General features: G+C 37.3%; 1 protein-coding gene across 1 annotated transcript in view; it reads left to right on the top strand.

The window, feature by feature from the left end:
• LOC101871346 (potassium voltage-gated channel subfamily KQT member 1-like) overlaps window positions 1–13,285 on the top strand; it is a 465,763-nt gene that overhangs the window by 62,984 nt on the left and 389,494 nt on the right. The window lies entirely within an intron of this gene.

The following is a 13,285-nucleotide window of genomic DNA, read 5'->3' on the forward strand; positions in this document are numbered from 1 at the left end:
GATATCCTGTTCATATATCCATGTCCAAGCAGCATCCTCTTGGCTTGCTCAAAACTTGCTTAGGAAGCATGTTTTTCAAAGCTAAGCAAAAATGCTTACTCCTTCTATATGAAGGTTTGAGAAAAGGGAAGCTTTATAACGCCTGTAGATATGATCAACATTAAGGTTTCTGAGATACTTGAGTATGTAATAAACATTTAGTGGATAGTGCATGATGTAGAAACTAAATCTTTACATACCATAAATGATGGAATCTTGAAACAAACACAATAACCTAAAAGGAAGACAGTTCTTAACTTAGTTCCGCACCATGCATGGAGTTTTGCGTGTGACTAACAGTGCTCTAAGCCTGAGAACTTGACTGTCTTTGCAGGAATGGAAAGGCCAAAGAGTATTCTGCAGTAATAGTTTCCTTGCTTGAAGTCAAACCTCTTGAAATGATTTAGGTATTTAGAAAGAAATTAAAAAGGAACAGCTAAAGCGAGCATAGATTTAAGAAGAATAATTCTGGAAAGTAACTGTGATGCTGAAGATACTCTAGTGCCTTATATTCTTTTCATGAATATCTATTGCTTCTGCTGGAGAACTCCTTCATAAGAGGGTGTATAGTTTAATTTTTTCCGTTGTGATTTAAAACCTGCAATGAATTAATCCTCACCTGAGATTATAATTGTTTTTTATAGTCTTGAAATTGATCTTTACTTGTACTTTTGCCAACTATTTTGTACATACGTCCCTGCAGCAGGGTCTGTTATCAGTATGACAAGACATGTATGAACTCTTCCACCTTTAACGTTCCTGTAAGACAACAAGAAGGCACTTGAGTATCAAGATGGTAGCTACTTATGGTAGCAAGAGTGAATGGCAAATCATAAAGACTGATCCAAGTAGAAGAAAAACAAATAACATTTGAGTGTAACTCAAATCTTTTGCATACACTTGAATTTTGGCTTGGAGTAACAGCTAGTCACTGCAATGTATGCTTCTCAAAATGAACTGAATAGCTGTTTCATAATGTTTTTATTAGGGAGGAAAAAAAATTGTAAAAATGTGAAAGTTTTTGGACCTTGAAGGGCAGCCTCCTGGGACACCTCCAGCAGATGGAATATATTATTTTCTGTCAGTTATTGTAGGTTGTATACACAACTCATTACTGTAAAATTTGTCAAAGTCAAAAGACTCTTACAGTGATAAATCTCTGCTAGGGTAAAAACAGAATTCCCTATTTATCACTGTGCTTTTCTCGTTGCTTTTTGGATATTCTTGTATGTGACATATATTCCCCCTCCCTGGTTTTAAAACAAAACTGCACAAGAGTAACTTTTCACTGGGGGGGGGGAATTAATTTTCAGTCATCCCCAGAATACCTTTGTAAGACCTTTTGTATAAAAGTGTGTAATAGTGTTAATGTTGATTTATTCTGTCTGTAATGCTAGTTTTGATGCTGACATTCAAGAATTCACCTATCTAGTAATGTAGGTTGTTCCTACAGACTGCATTTCCACTGGGAAAAAGAAAGGGCTGCTTTCTCTCAGTGGTGTAGATGGATCACAATCTGCAGTGCATATAAGGAAGCAAACATGTTAAATGAAGTGGATTCATAGGTTCCAGTGCTGACAAGCTGAGTGAAAGGTGAGAAAAAACATGTGGCTAAAATTAACAGAATAAAGCAAACAGCAAAGCTTTTGAGGGGCTACATAACTGTCAGTAAGTCAGAAAAGCGTAAATATAAAGATATGTTCCAAATTAGTAAGAGAAAGTATCCAGATACCATGCTTTGAAACAACCTCATGCTCTTAAGGAGGTGAGTTGAGCAGATGCTGGTGGTTTTGCAGTAAAAATCTACATTCAGCATAGGGCTGTTTAATTTGTCAGTTCAGGACTTGTAGGAGCTAATGGTACTTGTCTATGCCTAAGAATTGTGGAAACATACCTGTATGCCTCTACCAGAAAGTTTTTGTCTTTGCTGTTTCAGCCCTGACTGTCCTGAGTGAGAACTTTCAGTGAATGCTGTAGTTTATCTTTCATGACCAAAGTGGATGGTAGAACTGGGAGGGGTAGGGGAGTTAAAGAGGAGTTGGAGGCTGAGAGGAAGCGAACAGCTGCCTCTGCCAAACTTACTCTTACTTCTGATTAAATCTGGCAGCTTTTGAGGTTTAAAAATTTATTTTTACTCTGTATATATTCAATTTCCTGTTCTGCCTGATTTAGGATCAGAGTTTAGATCGCTGGTCACACCAGACTTGAGCAGTCATTTTGTACCAGATGCTTCCAAAGACCATGAGAATGCATAGTGAGAGAAGGTATTTGCAGCTCTCAAACTTTTTCTGATTAGTAATATCAACAAAACTAAATTTAGAACTTTTTAATTAAATTAATTTTAATTAATCCAGAAAACATTTTTGCTTCATCAAAGACAGTACATTTGATGAAACTTCATTTAGTTGAAAACATTTTAACTACAGTTATGATGTAAAATTGAATATAACTGTTCAGTAGCAGCAAAAATAAATTTCCCTGTATGGTAGGGAGACTTTGATGACATGAGCTTAGTATAAGCACATGGTGAGTGACAAGTTTTTGTTACGGTTAGAAACCCAAATGAGCAACAGAAATCCTGTCCACCATGGACTGGTTGTAGTGGTGTTTCTGGTAAAGCTGACTATTAAAATTGAGAGAAAAGACAGTATCAGCATAGCAGTGAGGAAAAAATAATAATTAAGCTGCAAAGGAGGGCATATCCTAGAATCAGCTGTTTTGTTCTCAAAAATTAATGTTTCAAGAAACATTAATGTAGAGAATATATGTGATGTGAATAAATTATATTTGAGAAAACATGTTGCCTGGTAATAGAGGCAGCTTTTAAAAGTGAGATTAAATTGACCTAATTGTGTAGTTTTTAGTAAGCTGTTTCATGGTACTGATTCAGATTAGATATAAGGAAGAAGTTCTTTACTGTGAGGGTGGTGAGGCACTGGAACAGGTTGCCCAAAGAAGTGGTAAATGCTTCATCCCTGGCAGTGTTCAAGGGCAGGTTGGACAGCATGATGGGCAACATGGGTCTAGTGTGATGCATCCCTGCCTATGGCAGGGTGATTGGAACTGGATGATCTTAAGATCCTTTCCAACCCAAACCATTCTGTGAATCTGTGTGGCCCTGAAAATTTTTGCTCTTGGATCCAGAATATACGTCATTATAGTCTTGCTGTGTAGGTCTCTGGGCAAGAGAAGGAGGGAAAAAGACACAAGACCCTGTCATAAGGGTGTCAAGGGAGAATTCAGCTGTTGACCATAAAGACAGGAAATCAGATTTTCCTTTTGTTATGTTTGAGCAACCAACAGACTCTTCTCACAATACAGGACTTTGTGAGCTTTTCCTGATACCTGTGTCCGAAGGAATGTATTGAGAAAACCTACTATTCAGCTAGGTCTTCAGTAGCCTGGAGAGTGGAAGGAGTTTTCTACCTTTGAGTTGTACCTCTAAAGGTCTGATTAAAAATATGAAAGGTGTGTTGGAGTGTAACTGTAAAATGATAGACTTAGCCAACCTTGGCAAGGAGAGAGAAGTGAAATAGAGTTATTGGAATTCAAGAATGAAAACTTAAAGTTAGAAGCAAGACTATAAAGTGTGAGGTTCAAAGTCTTTTTTTTTGTAAATGACAGGAAACATGTTTTAAAAGTAGAATTAAAATTTAGTGCTAGTATAACTGAAATTTTGAGATTTAATTGCCATTAGTCTGATCTAATCCTTATAAAAGAACCAAATGCAATCTGTTTTTTACATATTTTAAAAGTTGTAATAATAATAAAAATACAATCAGAACTGTAACTCATACTTCTTAATTTCTACCTATTTTCCTGGCATTTATGCTCCTCTGGGTCCTAAGGTTTCATTTGTTGCAGCGGGAGAAGAGGAACTGGTACAATGAGTTGTTGAAATGTGGTGTCCTTCACAAGGAGGAATATGATGTTTGTGATGACAGTTTCTTCTTCCTCTCCTGAGATTAATTTGGGGTCACTTATCAATATTTCCTAACATACATTTACGTATTTCTTCATTGGTGTGCAGCTCCAGGTTTCATCCAAATTTACATGTATGTTCCCTTTTATGTATGCAAGATAGGATTTTTTTTGTTCTCTGTTACCCTTAAACCCCATTTTGGCCTGCTCCAGGAGTTCATTTTTATTTTAACTGACCATTAGTTAACTGTTTATAGCTGTGGGGTCTCCAATGCCAAGATTGTGCCCCATCTCTTATCTTATGCCTCTGTTCCTGGACACTGCATTCTGTGTTTCCACTTCTCAAGGACTCTGATATACTACCCAGTCTGCTTTTCTATAAACTATGTCATTATTTAGTTGTAAATATCTCATGCTAGTAGTATAACTGCTGTTACTACCATAGATATTAAACTATGGTTGTACAACACAAAGATAAACAAAAATAAACCAAGTTAGGTATAGACACCTGGTCAATTAGAGAAATTGAGCATGAGGCTCAGAAAAGGCCTTGGACAAACCAAACATTTGAGCAGTAACTCAAAACATACTTGCTATCAGCAACCGTTCCCAGCCCAAAAGTCAAAACACAGCACTGCACCAGCTACCAAGAAGGAGAAAAATGACTGCTACTGCTCAAACCAGGACAAGCTAAATCACTTAAAGTGAAACCAGGAAGAGTTTGGACAGAGCATCATTCCTTAGGTCTTACAAATTCAGTGCAAAACTTAGGCTCTGTTGCTAACAGTGCTAATGCAGGATAATACAGAAGAATTCAGCAGACACAGGAGCTCTACAGTGTATATCCCAAGCTGTCATTTTTCCGAAATGTAGGCAAGATAAGAAAAAAGCTTTGTAAGTCGTTTCTTTTCATGACCTGAACTTGAGATGAAAATCTATGCAGAATGGAAGCTCGGCCCAATTATTAAACATAAAGTGTAAGGACAGCAATGATGTGAAGAAATAACGCTTTTTTCTTTTCACTGAAAATAAACGCTATAAAGTGTGTCACTTGCTATTATTTGGCTAATGATCAGTGAAAAGCAAATTGAGTCAACAGAACGGAAAGGATTACACTCCCTGAAAACACTAAAGTCAGGTTGCTTTAGTTATCTGGGCTTGCAGAGTAAGTAGCTAAGGAGTAAGAAAGTGGTCAGAAACAACCTGAGAGCCTCTAACAGGACTGACAGGAGGCTGGTGAGATTCATGAGTGGCCTATAAAAGGGCACACAATGCATGCTTTGAAATGAAGGGAAGGAGGGATTTCCATTTCTATGAAAGTCAATTTCCTAGAATAATCCTGAGTGGGCAAACTATTTGTAAAAAACCCAGATAGGGGGAAGGATGTAAGTAACCATCCATGTGAATTGGCCAAGAGCAAGCATATCTGGGGTATAAATAAGGGTATTTTGTGATGTGCAATACGTGTTGGTAGATAGGTCAGAGGCAGAAGGCAGTTTACATGTAGAGTTTAGTCATACTTTCCTGTCTCGTCCTCATATGTACATAAATGCAGGATCTGGATTATGGCCTGGTAAATTATCTTAGGCCACTGCAAGAGGGATGAAAAGCTGTTGGATGATACATAACAATATTTACCAGTGGTTCACTATTTAACTGAGAAATGTGTTCAGAGAGGTTTCTGAGCCTGCTGTTATCAAATATGTCCATCAGTGGGTCAGATCATGGACTAGAGTGCAAGTTTTCTTCAATATGCAGTTGATATCAACTTAGAAGTGTCTGATAGTGATTTGGAAGATAGCCCGTGAGCCTCCTACAGGGGAAGCAATGCTCATGCAATTGACTCCTGATTCATATTTCCCTGCTAATCCTGTATTTCAGTAATTTACTGCAGTGATCTGCTTCCACACTTTTTTGCTACTAAGTGGGAAGACACCTGCTTGATCTGATCTCTAATCTATTAATGAGCTGTTGATACACACATACCAGCATTGGTACACAATACCAGTGTGGAACAGATAACCTGTTTGCTGCTTAGCACTGGGGGATGTGTTGCAGTCAAATGAGCCCATGTAGGCAGTCTGTTCTAGTACAGCATAGATCTGCAGCACCTGCCCTTTTTTGAGGTCATATGATCCAAATTATTTTTGGGGGAAGGGAGAACCAATTTGGGATTTAAGGCTTTCCTTTTTATAGAGGGCTTGAACTCTGATAAAGACTGTGATTTTCTAATTCTCTTCTAAGTAGCCAATTAACTTAAAAATGATAATGCAAATTGTGCATCAGAATAAGAAACTAATATGTAAATGAAGCTTGCCTGGAGAAACAGTCTATGAAACTTACCTTTAAAAGCACAGATAAGTATGTGCTATGCAATTTGGATTTGTCTCATTACTGCTACTTTAAAATCTCATCTTTGTGTTATATGCTTCAGTGAGGTAGCAAGTCTCACTCCAGTGCAACCCAGGATACAGAATATGTGATGTAACATGCCACAGACCAAACTTCTAACAACAGTGATTTAATTTCAAAGTATAAGGTACCTCTCTGTGTGATCCAGTGGATTAGAAAAGGGAAAGGGGTGGAGGAATCACCCAACCAGCACGTAGGCCAAAGGTGTCATAGAGAGCAATTGTAGTGTTGTAGGCTGTGAGGTTTTCCATTACAGTTCTGTAGTGACTGTATAGAAGTCAAGGCATCTTTGACCTACCTCAGAGCCTTTTCTTAACTGAAGTTAAGAAGCAGGTATTTAGTCTTATTAATGGGAATAAGGACGAGGTTTGGCATTTTCTCCCTTTTTTGGAGTGTGTGTGTGTGTACACTTTTTTCATAAAAAGACAAGAATTGTCAGCTTTACCTCCAATTCTTTTGCACAAAAAAAACCAACAGAGGTAGCTAGAGACTGTTAAAATTAAAATAGAAGATAATGATAAAGCTCCAGCATGTAGTAGCGGTCTCTTAGACAGCAACAGAAACCTTGTTTTGGTATTGAGGCTATATGTAGAAGGCTCACCTTCTGTTGAGGAGGGAGTGCTGCATGACTGAATGTTCCTGGATTCTGTCCCTAGCTCTGTTACTGATTTGCTATGTGACCTTGGGCAGACAATTAACTCACTGTGCTTCAATTGCGTCATCTGTTAAATGAATACAAGTCTTGTCTCTGCCATAGAGAGATTGCAAGTCTTAATTGTTTATGAAGTGTTTTTAAACTGACACAGCATTACAGAAGTGAAGGATGCTATTAGTCAATGCACTATTAAACATAGGTCTACATGTTTGTTTATTGTTAGAATAAACAAGGAGGAGTGGTAATCAAGAATGTCATCCTTTGCAAGAAGAGAAGCTGGTGTTTTTTTTTTTTTTGCAGAAAATGCAGTAAATGCTCTGTGGGGAAAACAAGATGTGATTTAATCCAGAATTGTAAAGCTACTTTTTTAGCCACAAAAATGTGTTCTTTATAATGGGAATGACAAAACATTATTGTGGGAGATCAGGCAATCGTGTTAAAAAAAAACTATGGTGCTTTTAGCTGGTTCTATTTAAGTGGTGTAGTAACAAATATACTTTTACTACTCTTTTAAATATGCTTTGCACATTGAATGTGAGTTAATGTGCCTTGTGAAGCATGTATTTTACGTATTTTACCTTGTATGTTTGCTGGGAAGCCTGCAAAGATTCCAGAATTAGAAGTAAAATGAACAGGTTCTTTGAGGGGATGGGTGTGGGTGTGTGTATGTGTGTGTATATACATACACACATATGGGTGTTCTCCTTTTTTTAGTTTTGCTCCCTGTTTAGATGCCCAGGTGTTAGCCACTCTTTAAACCATTTTAGTTTGCTTGATATGTCTCTTTACATAGCATGCTGTTTGCAGTCTCATAGATGATGTTTGGAAAATAGTTGTGATATACAGATATGTGTGGTGTTCTTTCCAGATGCTTCCAGCCACAAATGCATGGGAATCTTTACTTTTACTTTTGTGCTTTGGAAATGTTTCCATGCACCACCTGGAATAAGTGCTGTGTTGGAAAATATGGCCTGACAATTTGCCTAAAGATAAATGTGCAAAGGACTTTTACACCTTTCTATCAGTTTAATCATATTAGGTGCTAAATAAAACTCTGTATGTCCAAGTATAAATAGGAGACAAGTCTAAGAAATAAAACTTTGCTTCAGCCTCTATGACTGCTAAAAATGGACACATTCCAGTTGATGATCTTTGGTTTTTGCAAGTAAATGTTCAAGAAATCTTCAGAGGTGTTAACTAGACAGAGATGGACAATTCCCACATTTAAAGGGGTCTTGTTTGCTGTTACAATGTTAATCATTATACTTGAATCATTTCCTGTTTATGCCTGCTGCATCTATTGCTGGCTAAGATTTTCCTTTCTGCTGTTCACATGAGGGCTATGTCTAAGAACATGAAATCATTGCACTTTTCTGTCCTGTTTGAAGCGGAGCAATGGGTCAGTACATTGATGCCAGTATTACATTGAGCCATTATCTGGTCTAGTGACACTAACATTTTTGTTTTTTTATTTCTACTTACTCCAGTAGAAAGTAGCATATTTAATGAGAATGGCTGTGTTTTAGCGATGTATGTAATGTTTTGTTGTCATCATTGAATTTCTTCCATTAATTGTGATATGCATGAGATCTGACAGACTGAAAAGAATTAGTTTCTCTGAAGACTGTTGCAGTCTCTGTTAATCATGAAAACTTAGTAAAATAGGTGCTGCATTATGTGTCTGCCAGTTAGAGGAAAGCAGAACTCTAAGAGTATTTTTCATGACTTTTGCAAAAAAGAAAAGCAGCTGCTTGTCATTTACTTAACCTTGCTTGGGCTGAATTTAATCAGTAGAAAACATCTGGAACTGATTCCCCTTCAATTTGGAGTGTCCAGTACTCTGCTGTGTACATACAACTGGTGCATCAAATACCTGGCTAAACACTCTTTTGCAATGTTGTTATCTTTTTGGAAAGAAAATGGGAAGCAACAGTAATTTCCTAATGAGCAAATATTTGCAATGTTCTGTATAGGTTGCATTGTTCATTGATTTTGTGCAGCTGTTGTATGAAATGTATTGATCAGAGTTAATGAATTTCTAAGTGAGTAAGACTGCTTATTTGTATTGATTAAAACTGGGCCAAATTCTGAACTGTTTAGCATTGAACTACAACTGATGAAATAATTTGACCTTGTTATTTTTTTGATAGGATGTGATGTTGGATTCTGAGCACACTTTGAGGACGTAAAAAAAAATTCTATGATGTATGAGTTGTCATGCTGAAAATTCTTAGTCTTTCTTGAAGAATTAGGGTGTTGAATTTTTATAGCATGCTAATGATATTTACTTTTCAGCTGATGGTTCTGTTAAAACTAAAGGAATCACTGAACTGAATAGTAATACTGGATAAAATGCTAAACAGTGTTAGAAAGCCACTCGGTGGGAGATATATGAAAAAAAAACTGATTTATTTAAGCAATATTTTGTGTGGACAATGCGTTCCTTCCTTATAAGAGAAGCTGGAAAAACTGAAACATATATTCTTTTTCAATATTAATCCTGTTCACTTGCAGGAGAATATTTATATTTAAATAAACCTCTTTGGAAACCATAGATGAATAATATATCCCTGGGAAAAGCTCTACCTTCTTAGTGCTCTCCTGCAGAGAAATTTGCAGTGACTGTACCAGCTGACATGGCAATGATTTCTATGTGAATTCCTCTGGGATAGGGCCCAGAGAGGTATAGGGAAGGGTGATGAATCACTTTGGACATCCCTTCCTCTCTGCTTTGCCTCCTCTGTTAGGGCATTCTCTTGGTTTGCGTTCTATGCTAATGTGGGTAAGACTTGTATATATAATCCTCCTGTCTTCTATTATGACAAATGTGGTTGGTACTACCCAACTCAACAGAAATGTGCCCAGCTTGGAAATATAGTGATGCTGATGTCTTAAAATTGTATATTAATCATATATTATTTCTGCATTAAGCATCTTCCATCATTGTCAATCAAGGAAAAAGACTCCTGGGTTTCCTCTTTTTTGTTCTTATTATGGTCTGTCACATGTGGTCTCACCAACACAAGAATTGTGTGTAGATGGCATGGCCTTAAATTCCTCTGTAAAAGGAGAATAATGTAGATTTTTTGTTTTCATCTTTGAATAAGGTGAATTATGAGCAGAGCATCTGTGAAACAATTCTGATAACTAATTCCAGGAATTCTGGCTTTCACACAACCTGGTACTGAATGTGCTTCATAGGTATGTAAGCTGTGACCATGTTCTGACCCTTTGGATCCATTTATGTTCCTTTAAGTATTATATTATGCTGAGATCTCAGAACTTGATTCCAGTTGTCAAAAAAAAAAAAGAAAAAGAAAAGAGCACGGCATAATGCCAGTATTTGTTACTAGTTTGCTAGTGGCTTTTTCATTTTGTTTTTAATGGGGTGAATCAGACCATGGCAATGGGATACTCTAGACCTGGTTGTACTAACTCAATTAAGATCCATTTCAGGTCAGGTTGACCTGAATCTGTCCTAGATTAGTTTGTGCTGAGTGAGCCATCATGAAGCAAGTGTGTGCTGGCAACCAGAGATAGAAGTCTACAAGTTCCTCTTGCTCTTTGTTTGAAGGGCACAGATTGGCTGATGTTTCAGTAAAAGAGAGAGAGAGCATGCACCTACTTTTAGGTGTACGTGGGGGCCAAAGAAACTTAAAGTTCACAAAGATTAAGTCAGACAGCCTGATGAGCAGAAAATATATGCAATAATGCATGAAAACTTGTCTTAGCATAATAGAATATTAGTGTTATGTAGGATTTTTCCTTTTATTGCTGCAGAAATGGTATCTCCAATTTCTGTGGTTGCACTGTTTTTAACAAGGTAAAATCACAGTCATAAAACAATAGGCCTATTCATATGTCATATGAATGACATCAATTTTAGCTGATAGAGATCTAGTTGGATAAGATAGTGATAGCTTTTACAGGGAATTACTATGCTTGGTAAAGATCCTCAATTTACATTATTTGCTATCTTCTGCTTAAGTCTTCTTAAAGGGGTAAAGATGTTTGCTAGATAAAGAAATGCATTAGTATATGCCAAACTCAGACAGCTGGAGTGGAAACAGCCTGGGGAGGAATACTTCTTGAACTTCTCTTACAAATGGAGAGCAAGTTGAGGTCTACAAAGTCTGTCAGTAGTAATTTTGAAAAAAAAATTAATTTGTTATTTTAAAACATTTAATTCAAAATAAGGCTTACAAAGGACAGCTCTGATGCTCTCTTCCTCTACCTCCTTCATTTCCATATCTCTCCTCTCCAGCACTGAATGGATCTTAATGAGTTCCCATTCCTCCCTCCCTCCCTTCGCTTAGATGTTTCTGTGACTGGGTCATGCATTTCTTCTCTGTTTGAGATAGAATTATTCAAGAGACTTTTCCAGTGTTTATCTTGTTAGCTTCTCTGGCAAACATCTGAAGAAACCATGCTGCAGTGAGATAGGGCATCCTAAATTTGTACACCTTCCCTTGTGTAGTGTGAATTTGTCTCAACTCCGATGCTGAAATAAGGTAGAGTTTTCCATGAGACTCTCTCCAAAAGAATCAACCCTAGTCATGAAAGAAAGAAGGTTTTGTTGTATAAAAGTTCTCTTCAATTTCAGTGGTGTATCTAAGTAGTTGCTTTTGCAACTGACAGACTACTCCAGGGTAAATAATGCTGTTGAATTTTGTCTCCATGGTGCCAGCTTTCATTTAACCTGTTGAACTGCAAATAACAATATGTTATGCTGACTGCCACTCTATAAGGACCACAGAATGCAACAGGAGATCACTAATGTTTCAATTGTGAGTCTCTTGTAGTTTTAGATGAGCAACGGTTAGATCTGAGTATAAAAGAAACAGATGCTTGTCAAAGAGGTGTTTCTGTGCTGTGCTAACAAAGATCATCATTATAATAACCTTTGCAAAGCCAGAAGTGGTCAGTACTTTGAACCAAGCAGAAAGATCTTCCCTTAATTTGTGACTTTAATATAATTTAAATCTGCTCCTCAGATGGGAAAAGGACCATGTCCAAATGTGGATGAGAGAATACTATTGCACTTGTAGCTTGAAAGCCAAGTCATAAGAAAAAGATAGTCAATTCTCAGTACAAGGAAGTAACTGCACAAAAGCTTCAAAGAAAAAGGGGGCTGGAGGAAGGGGAGATGGGGAATGAGATGTTAATTTTTCTCTACCTGTCTGAAAGCCCTGTGTACAACAGCCAGTAGGCTTTAGGATGCCAAGAGTCCAAATGGCAGTGAAAATCGTGGGTCTAATGCTTCAGGACTGTAAGAAGGGTTGTCACATTATCCTCTCAAAAAGAAGTAATTTACCTCTTGGGTTATGTGTTTGTTATTTCCACGGTCTGTAATACCTTCCTCTAAAGGTTTATTGGAATAAAAATTATTTTACTTATATCCTGAATTTCTACGGTTGTGACATGGTGCTTCACTAGTGTTGCCTATTTTCCCTGTAGTAAAATTAACAGTGTTTTGAGACCACTGCATGAACTTTCCATTCACTGGGGAAGTGCACATTCAGATCTGTACTAAAATCAGTGTAAACAAATTTTGATGTATTCTCAACTCCATGTGAGCAAACTTACTGAATGAGACCATCAAGAGTTCTTGGATACCACCTCAGACTTGGAAAGTCCCACAGCTGCAAACCCCAGGAAGTTTTCTGTGAAGCTAGTACTGTATATTTGTCCTGTCCTTGTGCATCTGTTCTTCACCTCTGTTGGAGACAAGGCAGTGCATAATACAGTTCTTTGTCCTGATCTGTTATCTGATATTAGGAAAATCCAGCTGTTTCTTCCGTTTCAGCAGTTATTCAAAAGTGCAAACCATTCCAGGATGGTACATATATGATTTCATTTGAATGACCATGGAATCTTGCTACCCCTCCAGTTAATTACCATAAATATATGTAGCAAATCATCCATTTTATCAAGATTTAATGGATGACATAAAATGGCTATTACTTGAAACCATTGCTGAATGAACACTTGAAGTCTTAAACATTTTTTATGTAACCTGTGTATCTGGTTTTTGCCAAAGGCAAAGGGAAAGGCAGAGTTACCTGTTCTCTTCTAACCTAGTTTTTGAATGCAGTAGGAATTGTTTTGGAACAAAGTGCCTTTACTTGTTTTGAAAACCCAACCTCCTTATGGCAGGGAGCTAGCAGTCAGGTTGAGAGTACAAACTCAAGTCAGGGAGTATTCTGCAAGGGTAGTCTGTGGTTTGCGTGTCCACAGATAGCAGAATTTCTTTAGTTG

Source organism: Melopsittacus undulatus, chromosome 5, assembly GCF_012275295.1.
Source record: "Melopsittacus undulatus isolate bMelUnd1 chromosome 5, bMelUnd1.mat.Z, whole genome shotgun sequence".
Lineage (NCBI taxonomy): Eukaryota > Metazoa > Chordata > Aves > Psittaciformes > Psittaculidae > Melopsittacus > Melopsittacus undulatus.